This window comes from Lethenteron reissneri, chromosome 39 (assembly GCF_015708825.2).
Source record: "Lethenteron reissneri isolate LAM-NWPU_2019-01 chromosome 39, ASM1570882v1, whole genome shotgun sequence".
NCBI lineage: Eukaryota > Metazoa > Chordata > Hyperoartia > Petromyzontiformes > Petromyzontidae > Lethenteron > Lethenteron reissneri.
This window is the reverse complement of record NC_083817.1, coordinates 5039038-5055736: the sequence shown is the minus strand read 5'-3', so window position 1 is coordinate 5055736 and position 16699 is coordinate 5039038. Positions and strand designations below refer to the sequence as shown.

Sequence of the window (16699 nt, the reverse complement as noted above, 5' to 3'; positions counted from 1 at the left end):
TTGTTGTTGGTGGGTGCCGCCACCAGGTGGAGCCCGTTCCTCGGTTCGCGCCGCGCGTCATCTCCGGGTCGCGGTGACGACGTCGCCGGCCCACCCGGTTTACGTCTCGACGTCGGGTTAACGTTGTCTCGACGTCTGGTTAACGTTGTCTCGACGTCGGGCTAACGATGTCTCAATGTCGGGTTAACGTTGTCTCGACGTCGGGTTAACGTTGTCACGACGTCGGGTTAACGTCGTCACGACGTCGGGTTAACGTCTCGACGTCGGGTTAACGTTGTCTCGACGTCGGGTTAACGTTGTCACGACGTCGAGTTAACGTTGTCACGACGTCGGGTCAACGTTGTTTTAACGTCGGGTTAACGTTGTCTCGACGTCGGGTTAACGTTGTCACGACGTCGGGTTAACGTCTCGACGTCGGGTTAACGTTGTTTTAACGTCGGGTTAACGTTGTCTCGACGTCGGGCTAACGTTGTCGCGACGTCGGGTTAACGTTGTCTCGACGTCGGGTTAACGTTGTCACGACGTCGGGTTAACGTTGTCTCGACGTCGGGTTAACGTTGTCTCAACGTCGGGATAACGTCGTCACGACGTCGGGTTAACGTTGTCTCAACGTCGGGTTAACGTTGTCTCAACGTCGGGTTAACGTTGTCTCAACGTCGGGATAACGTCGTCACGACGTCGGGTTAACGTCTCAACGTCGTGCCAACGTTGCCGGGTGAGAGAGGTGACGTCACCCGTCATGAGCATTTCGTCTTAAGTGGTCAAGATTATATTTTTGGTTCTTTCGGTAAAGTCACGTAGAAGGGAAATAATAAAATAATACAAATTTTAAACAATTAAAATTATCACGACGTTTCGACTGCAACACAAGCAATCATCATCAGGTGTGAAATCCACGGCAAGAAAATCTGAAAAAAGATTTTCATCATCAGGTGTGAAATCCACAGCAAGAAAATGTTTTTGCTGATGATGATTGCTTGTTTTGCAGTCGAAACGCCGTGATAATTTTTTTTTTATGTTCATATTATTTTATTTTTTCCCTTCTACGTGACTTTACCGAAAGAACCAAGAATATGAACCCCTGCAGTCACGAAAGCTTTAAATAAAAATTTGGTCAAGATTAATGACGGAGTGGCAGCCAAGGAATAAAACCGCGTCCGACCCAGTGAACAAATTGAACGTTGGGCCAACGTTGATTCAACGTTAGCCCAGCCACATTCCAACGTTATCCCAACGTTGGAATGTCTCAACTATACCGGGTGAGAGGTACCTCCACCGTGGAGATGGAGCGATGAAATTAACTCGCGTGCGTGGCTGATGTATAAGTAACGTCGTTATAGACTTTCGTGCTGTACTGAAATCGAACTGGATACAGAATACTACTATTTGTAAGAGGACTTGCCAAACACTTGATATATTTATTTTTGTTCTCTCCATCTTAGGGGCCGTCCATAAATGACGTCACGCACCTATTTGGGGGGGGGTCAGACATTAGTGACGATGGGGGGGAGGGTGAGAAATGTGACGTCACATCAAAATGCGCAACTTTAAATAAATATAGACAACACGTTCTACTTAATTAAATATACTTTTTAATAAAAGTTTTCTCCTACGACATCAGAGTGCAGCGCCACATTAAATACGCACTACAATGACAATAGTGTTAAGCGATTTGAAGCATGTTTTATTTTTTTGGGGGGGGCAGAGCTTTGTGACGTCATATTTGAGGGGGGTCTGACTGTGTGACGAAGGGGGGGGGGGGTAAAAAATTCGTCCAAAATCGCGTGACGTCATTTATGGACGGCCCCTTATGAGTCCTATTTCTAGGATGAACCTACCTATGTGATGCCCTGTTCAGGTTCTGATGGAAATTGCCGTGATTGTATTGGCGCTTATGCTGTAATTCATGGCCTGGTATCGAACTCAGGTGGCCACAGCTCTCGACTTAAGAAACAGAAGGTGTCGTCAGCTTTGGAATATTATTGTATATTCTGTTTAAATGTTAAACAAATGTTAAACATTTTCCACGTTAATACATCTAGATTTTCCAACATTGAAAAATAAACCCTCGATGGGCTCGATTTAAAGGATATTAATATTCAGTAATTGCACAAATGCTAGATATATCTCTAACATATATGCAGTTTAAAAGATATGCTACTAAATGATGCAATATTCATTGATTTTGTATTGTTTACATGTTACTAAGAATTAACATGCCTCCGGATATCTTGCCAGGGACTCAATTTGGAAATGAGATGCGAAATCTCAAGGGTGTGTGCTGGTTAAATAGAGTGTACTATTATTAGATGCACTTTGGCGGGACACAAACATTGTTTGAAGGGAGGATGGACAATACGAGTGATAAATGGCAACCAAATTAAGAGGAGAGACTGCGTCCGAGAGGTTTCAGTTTTATTTATTTGGTATAGCCCTGTGAGCCATTCGGCTCTTGAATCGGGTGCAACCGCAACAAACAAAAAAACAAAAACATGAACAAGAAAACATCTTAAAGTGAATATGTGACTATGTGCAAACTGAAAATCCAAGAAAAGACAGCAAAATATTGCATAAAAAGCACCGTACACCAACGCTGTGTGCAAAATCCCAGTGGGATGCAAGTCAAACAACAACAACCACAAGACAACTTAGATTAAGGTCATCAGTCTAACTCCGTACTACAACAAGCAAACATGACCAAAACCAAAACACTTTTCGAAATCACCAAAATAAAGCCATAAAAGCAATGTAACAGTGATCACAGGAACTGTGACCGAATATTCACAATAAACGACATAAACAACATGTACCACCACCAAACCCTGCAGCCATAGCTGGCTGCATGAGTCACTCCACAATAGCAGGAGCGTCCGAGGGGTCAACCCAGCGTGTTGATGGATCAGTTACATCGGCTCATGTGCAATAATGAGATTAATTTGTGGTATGGCAGCACTGTGAGAGAGAACAATGACGAGGGGAGGTCTTCATCCACCGGGAGATAGACCCTGGATAAAATATTGATGTCTTTTAAGTTAAGTCCATGAAAACAATCAAGATAAGCTGCTGGAATGTTAAAGACAAACGCTAGGGGGCATGAGCCAACCATGACCACACGCTATTAACTGCAGAACTGTGTACTGTCACCACCACCACCGTAATGACTGGCTAATAAGGAACTAGACTGAGATTCATCGTCTAAAACAGCTATCATTTTTGTATTATTGGTCCTGTGTTTAGTGATGCCAAGAATGAAAGCCACGGATAGCTTAAAATGACCTTGATACAAATTTAATATAGAACTATTCAGAATATATTTTCTGTTTTGTTTCAGAAATTACATCGATTCCGACCACCCCCCTCTAAACCTCAATGCACCTCCGATTGGCACGGTTGGCTACGTACGGTGCGAAAGAAGTTCAACATAGATGCATCCAATTGTTGTACAGAACTTTTATGATTGCCACATCTACGCTGCCCCCCACTGCAACTGGACAATTTTGATGAAGTATGGTCACGTTACTCCCATGACCACGCTCGGCATGAGAAAGCCCTCATCCAGTAGTGGATAAGTTAACAGCGTCAATAGGTACATATTCTCAGGTTTTTCGGTAAAGTCACGTAGGTAAAAAATCTAAAACAATGAAAGTAAAATATTTTATTTTATTATTTTATTTTACTTTTATTGGTTTAGATTTTTTACCTACGTGACTTTACCGAAAAACCTGAGAATATGATTCCTTGCAGTCACGAAAGCTTCAAATCTAGAGTCAATAGGCACACCAACCTGTTATATAAATTCTAGATTTGAAGCTTTCGTTACTGCAATGATTCATACTCTTAGGTTATTTCGATAAAGTCACGTAGGTAAAAAATAAATAAGTTAATCAAAGTAATAATGGAAATAAAATAAAATAATAAATCACGTTTCGGAGGCAACACAAGTCTCCGTCATCAGGCACTGTTATATATATGTGTGTGTTCAAGAGGTAAATGAAGTCGAGATCTGCTAGCCACGAGAGAGATTCAGAAGAGAGTTCGTGGACGTCATATTGTTATTACTTTGTTGAAGGAGAACAGAGCACGCTTTGTTTACTTTATATGGCCCATGCTTTGGGTTTGCATGACCACAATCGCACTGCTGTACTGTGCCTTGTCTTGAATGTACCGTGTGTGGAGATGCGCACATTGGCCTGGTGATGTTATGTGGTTCACGGTGGTGACACCAGTGTCTTTGAGAAAGGAATGTCAGAGCGACGAGATGCGATGTTTGGGTCTCGAATGCGGTGTTTGTTGTGGAAATCGGCGTTGTCCCACGATGTTCACACCGCAGCGTTCATGTGGATCTGGGTGAGATTTGAGGATGATGATGTTTCCCCAAAAATGGCCAGGTTACAGTTTCCATTATCGAAACAAAGTACTGTATGTATATTCCCACTTTGCTCAGAGGAATGCGTCGTAGCTTCTCGAATAATTAGGCGGGGTTTGCCAATTGGCATCTTGCTAACTAATCAAATGAATGTGTGATTACATAACCCAATGCTGTTCATTAGATATGCCATTATAATTAAAATACTCAACATGCCTAGGAAGATAAAGTCCTGCTTTTCAAGTACCGTATAGCATTGCGTACGTATGTTAATGTTATGTATCTAAAAACTAAAAAAAAGTTGGCATTTCTTTCATCGTGATATGATTTACAAACGCACATCACGATAACGTGCCAGGCAGTGCATTCAACAAGTTGACCCCAAAGCAGACGAAGCACGCAGAGTGCAGTTGTGCGAATCCTTCCGCGGCACGCGTTTTGTTCGAACTGCGGAATGCAGAACAAAAAAAATAGTCCCACTTTTGAGAACGTAAAAAAAAAACATCTCTGCACGCCCTATTGTTGGGCAACACCAACACGTCAGGTTCATTTGAGTTTCGTTGTGATTCCCAGCCGGTTAAAGAAAGGACAACGTTGCATGGAATTAGTGTATGGGGAGCGGTCGGTGCGTCCGTTTACAAACAATAGACTAGATAAGCCCCTCCGCTCGAAGGAACTTTTAGATTTCCCAGCACGGATAGGCGCCCCCCTGTGTCTTGACAACGAGGGTCACGTTAAACACGGCCGGAACTCATTCTCGTCCAGACCCCGCCCACTTCCTCGCAGCGGCACCGCCCACATTTATGCAAATCTCGGCTGCACCATTACCACCTAAGCCCCGCCCATACTGACGGAGCCCCGCCCACTTTGCTAGTTGACTCCGCCCATATTTATACAAATCTAGGCTGCACCATTACCACCTAAGCCACGCCCATACTGACGGAGGCCCCGCCCACTTTGCTAGTTGACTCCGCCCATATTCAGTTGACTCCGCCCACTCCGCGCCTCAGGCCCCCCCCACTCCCATGTTGGGCTCGCTCAGTGCCGTGAAGCGAGCGAACGAGGTGGGCGGTCGTCGTGCGTGGGGAGCCGTCTCCACCAAAAAAGAATCTTTAACAATCGTAAACGATTCTCTTTTTACGGCTCCGAAACCACAGCAGCGGTGGGTACGGCGAGCAGGGCGGCATTCACGGCTCACGGACGTACCAGCCGCGATCGGGCACACGGGCGTTGCATCAACAGCGGCAACCAAATAAGAAACAATAAGATTTTCGCAAGTCAACTTGACAAAAACTTAAAAAAAAAAACCCCCACCATGGGTTCTTCTGCCTTCGATCGCCACTTGGAGGGCAACGTCGCTGGCTTATTCTAGTCGCCAACCCATCGGCAGCATCGGCAGCATCTTCCGACAAGAATCCCAGGTTCGTGGTGTTTTCGTGGCTTTGTCGGAATCGCAATTGTCCTGTCGAGTTGAGGAGATTCGCTCTTTGCGATGTGAGTGGAAGTGTTGCCCTGTTGCTGCAATCCGATGTGTTTTACTACAGCGTCTCACACTACCCACTGGGATGGCGAATTACTCGGTTCACTTGCTGATGATGATTCTGTTTACAATGTGTTCGTGTGTTTCTGTACGTGACTTAACCTATCACATTGTTGCACGTCCATGAATGAAACTGATTAACCTCCGCGGTTTGAAATTGATGGGTGTTGAGTGGGTCAAAATTTTGAAATGTTGGAGGTTTTATCTTGTATGCTGCAGGTTATCGGCGTAGATTAGTCTACGTGTGTGCCAACTTATCATCTTTAAAGCTCCTTCGGGCCATCGGTAGAATTTGCATCGGACACCCACTGTAGCGTCTGTGTATTGGGGGTAATTATTAGGAAGCTTAAAGTGCCTGGGCCACAACTTAACAAGACAAAACCTTGGGACAATGTGAATTGTAGGAAGGCTATTTTTACATTTTAAGAGCCAAGTCCCTGTTTTTCACCCAAGTTTTACAATCGTTTGGACAATATAAATGGGTGTGTTTTACATTCCCTGCAATGCATTACACCCCGATCTTGTCTCATTCAAATAAACATTACGTAGTTGCGCACACATTGCTTTACTTCTAATTATGTACAACATCTACCGCCGTAATCCCTGTACGGTAATTATACTTCAGCGGTTGGGATTCCGCGTGGTGGATGAACTCGTGAATGTCTGAATTAATGATTGGATTAATGGGACATCTCTCTGTGGCTGGGTGGATAGATGAATGAAATCCAGAACGAACGGTTGAATGAATTCACACGTGGGTGGCCATCTGAGCTCAGTCATACAATATAATTACGGCAACCCAATTACATCCGAGCTTACAATACGGCTGATGACAGCATGTAATTTCCAGCGACGTGAATGCGAAATGCCATTGAGGGCAACGTGATATAATCAACAGCCCAATGAGGGAGGGATTCGCACGGTTCGATTCCAACCACAGGTCTGGTTAATATGTACACAGTATCGACATTGCTGTGACTGCGCAACAAAGCCAAATATCAATGTTTGCGGGTATACACAACTGACCTGGCTAAGAGCAGGTACAGGGCGTGTGCCTTCCGCGAGGTTAGAGGGGTGTGGGATTTTAAGCTCGTTCTTTTGTGGTCAAGAGCATAACGTGGTGGCTTCATGCCAGAGGTCGCAAACGGGTTTTGATTCCTTACCCGTACCCGGCCGCACCAGGGTCGCAAATGGGTACCCGGCCGGGTACGGGTATCGGGTACCCGGTTGCGACCTCTGCGTCATGCACCCTCTGGTCCAGAGTCGCGTTGCCACAAATCGTGTTTCGTTTGTGACCATTATCTCTCGAACTGTCTGCACGTTTCTTTGCTTATCCGCTTGTCTATCTACCCGTGTCTCTATATCTGTGCCAGTCAACCTGCCTATGTGCTTGCATGGCTCTCCATGGTTTGTGCCCGCTTGCCTGCCTGCATTTCTGGAGAAAGTGGCATGGTTCGCCCAATGAATCACAGTTCCAAACTCCGTGTTCGACTCGCAGGTTAATAGATACCGAATACACGCTTGGCAGTCGTGTTCTGTATATGTATGTAGAACTTCTTTCGCACCGTACGTAGCCAACCGTACTAATTGTAGGTGCGGAAGTTGACGTCTTGTGGTTCTGTAACCAGCTTCGGTCCTCACCTCTAGGTCAACCCAGCCTAAAAAAGCAACGTCCGTCTCATACGTTGCCTTGATTGCTGCGGTGTGCTTAGCAGGAACACTAGGGGAGACAAAGGCGGGTGGGGGCTTGTGGCCACACGAACCTACACTCCTGTATGTGTCTTGCCTGGAGGGGCAGTTGCCCTCGTCCCAGCTAAACCATTAATCCGTGGCGACTGGGAATAACAGGATTATTAAAATATCAAAGGCTCTCGGTCCAGGGATGCTATTAGATGCATGGAGTTTAGTTTTAATAGTACGGATGTGTATAAACCCCACATATTTTATCCCTTGTTTCCCTGTTAAAGAGAACGAGTGATTCATTGCTGAGGCTTTCATCCAGCAGTCTGTTGATCACACCTGATGAGTCTGATGACAGAGAAAGCATGTTTGTGTAAAAGAATATGAGCAGAAATATGCCCTTCGTCTCACACGTAAGTACGCGTATGTTTTTCGGACACGTTTTATCCAGCAACATTTGGTTTGAAGCAAGCAGAGACCCATGGGACGGTTTCGACAATCAGGGTCGCATCGGCAGTCAGGCTTGTCATGCAAATGCCACTCGGCCATCGGTTGTTATTGTCAAGATCACTCCGTGTCAACTGTGGGGCGCGATGTTGTACTTTAATTCGCTCCTAAACTTAACCACAGTCATGGTGTTATTCACGAATCACCGGTACTGTATTACGAGTAGAATTGTTATTGCCTGCCCGCGGTGTTGTTGCCAAGAGACATCATATGTGCATCATCTTCATTAGCCTCCCGCGTGGCACGGAGATTACTGTATGCATGCATTTATTTAATTAATTTATCCCTCTCCCCCCAGTGATGATGATGGGTTGGCTATTTTTGGAAGTTTGGAGTTGGAAAGACCAACAAACACATCCTTCCTGCGCACCAACATTGACGTATCACCTATTCCGTCTTGCGTGTTGCGTTGTTTCATTCATTTCATCGGCTCCAAAGGTCCCAAAAACGTCAAACGGCCATGCAGCAAACAGTTGTCGTCGAAAAAGAGCACGACGCGGTGTTTTTTTTTTTCTTCTTAAATCGAGTTGTGTTATTGTTGTTAAGACGACGGTAGAGGCATTTCTGAGATGGGGCAGTGCGGACGGAAGAGGTAAAAAAATAACCCGTAAAAACAAAGTTTTTCACTATAAATCATTTATATGCGTGGCGGCTAGAGTCATCTCGTCCTCTGGCTTGAGATGGCTGCCACCTATGGGTCAGATGATTGCCTGCCACCATTAAGCAATTGGTAATTAAATAGAATTATTTTTTCCTAAAAAGTGTAAAATTTTGGGAAAAAAAATTTCACGAAAATAAATTGTCACGCACAACGAGTCTGTGTGCAAAATGTCAGCTCGATTGGATCACGGGAAGTGGGTTAAAAAACGACCGAAAGATTTGCACGGTCGTAAGCAAGCAAGCACGCAAGCAAGCAAGCAAGCGAACTTAATATAAAGGATTTAAAAAAGAGAAGTGCTGTGACCTGCGGTGGTGTGGTTGGACGGATGGCATTTCAGCTTTGGGCTGTTTGGCCAATACCGGTTGCATTGTGTGTAATTTTAGCTTTGGGAGCAAACCAGAGAACTCGATGGGGTAAAAAAAAACCCCTTCCAGAAAAGGGAGAGAACGTACGAACCCCACGCAGACACCTGAGTCTGTAATCGAACCCGTACCCTTCTTGGTGTGAGGCACTAGTGCCACCACTGCTGCACCTTGCCGCCCATAAACTCTTGATTAACACCCCCCCCCCCACTCGTTAATTTACCATTAACGTTTCCCCCCTGATATCAAAGGTTGCTGTTAAGTAAGAGAGATCTGATATCCTTGTGCCATAGCTGGCACCAGCTATTTCCCATTCACTTTTGCCCATTCTGCTCCCAGTTCAAGATTTGTTCGTATTTGTTACGTACAGCTGTGTTGTGTAGTATGTATTGTGTGTTGTACACATTGTGTTTTGTGTATATAGTGTATGTGTTTTGTATGGGGTGTATATGTATGTGATACATACGTATGAGTATAGATAATGTAGTGTGTATGCATTGTGTATTGTTGGATTATACGTAGCCATTTGGATTGCATATCGCAGTCATTAATCGCCCCCTTACTGGCAGACTAATGCCCATGTGCCAGCCAAGTGCCCACCGGGTCAGCTGCCACTGGGGGTGCCCCTTCAAATGTATTCATATAAGATGTGATGTTAAAGCACTCTAGAACGCCCGGCCCTAAAGGAGGGCAGCTCTGTCAAAAACACACAATCATTATTGTGTATGTGTTGTGTGTGCAGTGTGTAATGTGTATATAGACAACACACGGCGTAGTACAGTATAACTCGAATACACGTTTTTTGTGCTTTACACACAGATGTGTTCTCTGTAAGTGTGGTGAGGTAGGCCAGATGGTTATGAGACCCTGTGTGTAATGTACAATACGAAATTGGCAACGTGTACTGCACAGACGTGAAATGACTTATCGTCCTTAGTCACTCTTTACACTGCCGTACAGCAGAACACGAACCGCAGTAACTTCCTTCAGGAGTGGTCCATACAAAGTTATTTGTCTCGGAGTCACTTTGACAGGAGTTGGCTAAAACTGGAAACTTCTCAGTTAAAATGCGGTCAGTATTCGGTGCCATATACTTCTGGTGGAAATCCCCCCCACCCGCTCACACTCACGTGAGATGGAATGTTCATCACGTCGTTTTGTTGGGCAGCATCTTGCAATATCGGCGAGATGTTATGAAACAATTGTGTTTTTTATGTTATCAGGTAAGCTCCACTGAGCTGTACTGTGTAGCTCTTTTTCAGAAGCGACTTGGCCTACAAATTATAGCTCAACGAAGTGGCTTATCGTGTGGAAATGTATAGGAGCCAAATCCCTGGGAACGCATGTTTATAATTGTGGAGGGAATCACCAGAGAGGCCTCAGAGAAAAATCCATGCCACCACGGTTATCTTTCAATTAAGCTCGTACAGAACACTCAGTCCCACGTACACACACTCACTTGATTAATTTCGGGAGCGTCTGGTTGGCTTAGGGACCCGGAATAAACATGTTTGACCCGGCACACAACATCAAGTATCCATCTCGCTATGGCTGATATTCACGTGCCTACCCCAGTCTACCAGCGTTCCGGAAGATATGTTCACACCCAGCACACACCACATCGAGTCTTACCACTAGTCAAGCGGCGACCCGAAAAATAGAGAAATGAAGACCTTGGTACTTGACCCCTTCTCGCGAAATGAGTTGGCAAGACGGTACTCTGTCAATCACGTTTTTTGACCACGGTGAGAGGCGTCGATTACAGCGGAGGCGGGAATGACGTGTTGATTAGTATGTTAGCAATCTCGATTCCTAAGCCCACGACTACCCCTGACTGCAACATCATACTCACGACGCGTCTTATCATCGCCTACGATTTACTCCCACCGTCAGGACGGGACTTAAGTAGGCGCCAGGACGCGTAAGTTGAGATGTCGCTGTCCTCCTGTGAAGACCCATCTTATGGGCTCATCTTTTCCGCAATCCAAATGCACTTGTGCGTTTTTATTTCGTCTTGCCACCGCGAGGCCTCCCGTGACGAGGAGTCACTCATCGCCCCCACCCACCCCATATTTTGTGACGTGGAACATCAGAAGGTTGTGTTACGTTGGATTATATTTTATTCCAAGCCGGTTCCACGCAACCACAAGAAACGTCACGCTTTCATAATGGGCGTCGTGTTCTCTGGTTTCCTCCTCGCAGCAAGAAACGTGGGTTTGATTCCCCGACTCGGGTGCACCTTTTGCTCTGGAGTTTGTGCTCTCTGTATTCCAGGTTCCTGGTTTCATTTTATAGGTAAAACAAAACTACGTAAAAACACATTGCAACGCAACTGGCATTAGCCGAAACATCCTCGTGCTGGAAATGATGTGCAAATTACTTAATTGGCATGACGCATCACCCCAAAATCACCCCTCCAGGAAAACAAAAGCTTGGCAGGAATCTCCAGAAAAAGAGTTTTGAGACTCGGCGAGGAGGTGTACACACGCAGATATAATGATGTTAATAACAATACTAATTAAATATGGACAGTAAATGCTTAAGTAACTCGACTGCAGATAATTTGCTTTTCACATGTATATTCATTTTATCATCAATTTGGATGAGTGCCCTCTCCTAGGCTGTGTGGGGGTTATTTTGACCGTCTATCACCCCCCCCCCTTCTATGCTGGTCAGGTGAGCGTTGGCGCAGTGGATGAACATGGGTGTGGGAAACATAGAAGTGTAGTTCAACAATGGATTTGTCTGCACGGCTGTCTCAGTCTAAACATGCCACTGCGCTTTTTAACAATTTTGAACCGAACTCCATGTCTATTTCAATTTCGTGTTAGACTTTTGCATTATCGTTGTTCACATTTCGGATACTTCTATTCAATCTTTTTTGATTCGCTCATTGATATTGGGTTTCCTCTGCTGTTTGCGATGTTTGTGACTTATGGAACTTCGGAAACTTGTGCTGCTAATGTGGCTCTCTGTTACGATGTTTATAAATCCACCTTTTAATTATCTGGCGTCTAAAGCCTTAATTGCTTCACGCTGTGTACTCGTACCCGTCAACCCACACGGTTTACCCTTTTTCTTGTACAGGGAAATTGAGTTTTCAGGTCCATACGGCGTACATCCGTTTCAAAATCATGTATTGTCTGTTTCTTTGTGTTTCTCACTTGTGATGGGACTTTGTAAGATTAACGTTGAGGTTTATACAGGCACTGTGGGACCAATACGGTCTGAATTGGTTGGTAATATGGAATAGGCACTAATACGGGGTTGACAGGTATGTGTACTCCACGAAGGTTATATATTTTTTGTTCCTCGAATTTTTTTGTTCCTTGAACAAAAAAATACAAGTCGTCTCCTCTCAATGGGTTCGTCCCTGTTTATTAAATATAGCAATTGCAGCTCGTTTTTGTTGTTGTTGTTGTGGCGAGTACAGCTATTGGCAGTCATTAAAATCCGGTCTTGCAGGATTTTGTACTTGAGCCCTTGGAACGTGCGGGAATTGCTCCTTGGGGGGTTGAGATGCTCTGCCGTCAGCTACCCGGGACAACTCAACGATGCAAATGAACACAGCGTTTCGCATTACTACCGAGCGTGCACTGTAGTTTTAATTTATCTACCGAGCTGGTGAGCACAATGATTGTTTTTCTCACTCCCTCCCCCAACAACCACCACCGCTCTTAAGCACTCGGTCGCGGCATTTTTCTGTGAAGTGGCAGATGCGTGCTGTCACTTCTTGGAGAGAGGGAGGACGGTGCATGGAGGAGGAGGGATGAGGGACGTTGCCATTGGGTCCGTGACACAACAAAGATCCCCCGTATAGCCTTGACGACCTTTTTGGGGCAAGTGCTGTTAGGCGAGTCTGGGTGTGCCAGCACCACGCTCGATACACCCTCCCGCCCCGTCGCTGTCTCCCCAGTGGCGGTGTTTTTTACACGCCACACCAGATTGTCACTTGAGGTCGAGTCGACCTAGGGGAGGCCCAGGACCGGTTCAGATATCCGTCGCTGGTGTTGGCCGTGAGCGGGAATCGGAACTCGGGCGGCCGGGTTCGTAGCGCGGCAAAGACAAAGCTCCCCCGTGTAGTCTTCCTATTCTGTTGGGGCAAGTGCTGTTCGCCAATAAGTGCCGATGAATGATGGAATGGCAACCTAGGAGGGTTTGGTAGAGGGGGGAGGGCGGGTTACGTAACAGGTACATTCTACACGCCACTGTACAAGAACGTACTGGCGCCGGCATGATACCAGTTCGGGTTTGTTCCCCCACCCCCCTTCTCCGACGTGCCTGGATTTTAAAAAAACAACAACAAAAACGCAAGATAAGTATCCCTGCTCATCACCACCAGCACAGTCGCGTCCTGAGACGGGAGACCGCGTTCCATCAATCATCAGAGCTCAGGAGTTGCCGATTTTGAACTCTCCTCCGACCACGTGAGTTGGGCGAGAGTTTTCCTCCTCGACAATTCTCGTTTAGTCACTCGACTTTAATAAGGGGGGAGGGGGGCGGGCGGACAAAGAAGATGTGAATTAGAAGTGGAGATGAGTCGACGCATCGTCCCGGCTGTAATGATATTTATTCTGTGATCCACAGACATTGATTTGGATCTCCCCGACTGCTGTAATGAGAGGGGGGGGGGGGCGACGGAGGGAGGGGCGACGGGGGGAGGGGGGGTTCGAGGGAAGGGGGGGCGACGGGGGGAGGGGGGGTTCGAGGGAAGGGGGGGCGACGGGGGGAGGGGGGGTTCGAGGGAGGGGGGAGTTCGAGGGAGGGGGGGGAGGGGGGGAGGGGGGGGCGACGGAGGGAGGGAGGGGGGGGGAGGGGGGGAGGGGGGGGGCGACGGAGGGAGGGGGGGCGGAGGGAGGGAGGCGGAGGGAGGGGGGCGACGGAGGGAGGAGGGGGGGCCGACGGAGGGAGGGGGGCCGGGGGGTCGACGGGGTGGAGGGGGGGCGACGGTGGGAGGAGGGGGGGGCGACGGGGAGGGGGGGCGGGTGGAGGGGGGGGGCGGCGGGGGGAGGGGGGGGCGGCGGGGGAGGGGGCGACGGAGGGAGGGGTGGGCGATGGGGGGAGGGGGGGGCGATGGGGGGAGGGGGGGGGGGCGATGCGGTGGTGTAGTTGTTTAGCACTCTGCCGAAATGTGACAACCGTATTGAGTGATTGCACTGATTTGTTATATAAGTCCTAATTCATTCGTCCCAGTATTATTATTAGACGCATTATTGGATGCACGTATTGGGTATATGTTTTACATCAAATTTATTATACACCATTCGATGCCTAAAAAAAAATAGTAGTTAATACCCCGGCAGTAAATACAGTCGAATACGACGTGGATTTTTGTAGCGCCTGAATGCGACTGCGACCTGATGAAAGACGCTGTTCGGAGCCAGTGGGCATAATTAATTCAGAGAGAGTGAGCCGGTAAAAAACATAGCCAGATGAAAAAAAGAGGTGCCCTGGATTTGAACAGCGTGGATGGCTGGGGAAAAGGAGCTTCCAGACAGTAGGAGCAGCAGGGGAGAGTGAGTGACCTCCCACTGGGCGAAGGTTGGCTTGGGGCTTTCACAGCAAGCCCTTGGTCGATAGAGTTAGAGAGGGTGTGTGTGGGGGGGAGTTGTAGAGTGAGATGAGAGTTGAGAGGTTGGAAGGGGTAAGAGTCTGTTAAGGATTTTGAAGAAAGTCTGACAAATACATCCTCAAACTGCAGTTCACTTTGTACTTGATGACAATCAAAGCACGGCTATTGTGACAAGCTTTGTGCCAATAACCTTGAACTCGAACAATTTCAAATCACATTTACTGTACGTATAATGTTAAATCGTATAATGTAAAATCTTATGTAAAAACGTAAAAATCGTATAGTGTATAGTTTGTAGTGTAAAATCGTATAATGAAAAAAACCTTAGAAGGGAAAATCGTATAACATAAAAACCGTATAATGTAAAATCGTATAATGTTAAAATCATTGACTGAATTTCGCTTTAGAAAGCACCGTGGCAAAACACCCACGCTAGCCCGAAGGTTTCGCCATAAATTCTTTCCCCTGACCTTTTGTTTGGAGAGAGAGAGGGGAAAAAAACCCTGGACTTGGCTGTGCTGGGTCCCCCAGAGAAGTAGGGAAACGTTTTCACAAATGGAAACTCTGCTGTGTGAGCAGATCTGTACATTTGCACGTCTCAAGCAAGTATCTTTGATTCTTAGACACTTGATTCTTTAACTTTGTTAAACAGACGTGGCTTCGTCCGAACCCGATTTTCGTAAAATATTCTGACACTGTGAATAACTTTGGTGGGTGCGTGTGTCACCTTTTCTGATGCTCCTTTTAGCGTGTTCTTTTTTAGGGTGTTGCTTCACGTAATCTTAGCCTTGATCGTGGCTGATGATGTTGGTGATGATGCACGCCTTTGGTTACTGTCGGTGTTGGCAGCAATAAATGAAATGACCCAGCAGTTCCGCAGTGGACATCTGTGAAAAAGAGCTTCATAGATCATCGGATTCCTCCAGGATAAATATATACTCTTTGGTTATTTCGGTAAAGTCGCGTAGAAAGAGAAAATAAGAAATTAATTAATATTATACGACGTTTCGATTGCAACACAAGCAATCATCATCAGGTACAAATGAAAGAGAAAACAAAACCTAGTAAACTTAGAAATATAATGTATTGCATTATATTTCTCTTTCTACGTGACTTTACCAAAAGAACCCAATCAATTTTGATAAATACATATTCTCATTCTGATCTGCTCAAGACGCTTAAGTCAAAGCGATGGGGGGTAGTCTAAGCTGATGTCCGTCCGTGGATACGGGAACACGTGTTTTGTTGATAGGACTGCAGCCAAATGACTTAACGCAGGGAAATGAAGTTCTGAACACTTATAAATAGACGTGTAGTTGATCGGGGATGGTATTACAGCGAGTGTGTGTGTGGTTACGTGTATGTGTATTAAGCGCCTATCAATTCTTAATAGGTATAACAGCACTTGGCCCAGGAGCCTCTTATAGGCTGTGTTGGAGGTCGGTAAATGTGTCCATGAACCCGGGTGGTAATTTCTCATTCTGTGAGACGCAAATTACTTGGTTCACAGTTGATGGAGATTGTACGTAGGGTTTTTGCTTAGCACAAGACTGAAAGCAGTGTAGAACTTCAGACTATCTCCCTGCCCTGTGAGTAAAACTTCACGACTTCTGGATACAAAAAAATTGTGGCCAAATTTAAATATATATATTTTTAAAATCTGATAATAAGCATACTGTATACTTAAGTCAGTCACGATCATCGCTACATACGGTGTTAAATAAAATAACCTCAATTGTTGAATGTCATGATCAATGTAAGTTAGGCATATCGTATTGATTTAATACCCATGGGCTTGGGTGGGACACGTCATCAGAAGCGATAATAGCCGGGTGGTGAAGACGAATTATGGAGTGGTAGCAAGAAGAGAGAACACCTCCAGCAGCTCAAACGCAGGTGCTAGACGTTATTTATTAAGGACCCACCGTCTAGTATTCACGTGAATTGCGGGTCTTGAAATATTGAATTTCTCACCGAATTAGAAAAAAAATGGCTCTTCTTGTTATTTTGG

General features: G+C 45.9%; 1 protein-coding gene across 3 annotated transcripts in view; it reads left to right on the top strand.

The window, feature by feature from the left end:
• The first annotated feature begins 5419 nt into the window (after positions 1 to 5419).
• LOC133351841 (erbin-like) overlaps positions 5420 to 16699 on the top strand; it is a 122056-nt gene continuing 110776 nt past the window's right edge. For 2 of the 3 annotated variants that reach the window (XM_061567401.1, XM_061567399.1), the window contains exon 1: positions 5420 to 5787. The gene's annotated coding sequence lies outside the window, so the exon portion shown is untranslated. The remainder of the gene's footprint in view (positions 5788 to 16699) is intronic. The other variant, XM_061567400.1, reaches the window with a different exon arrangement.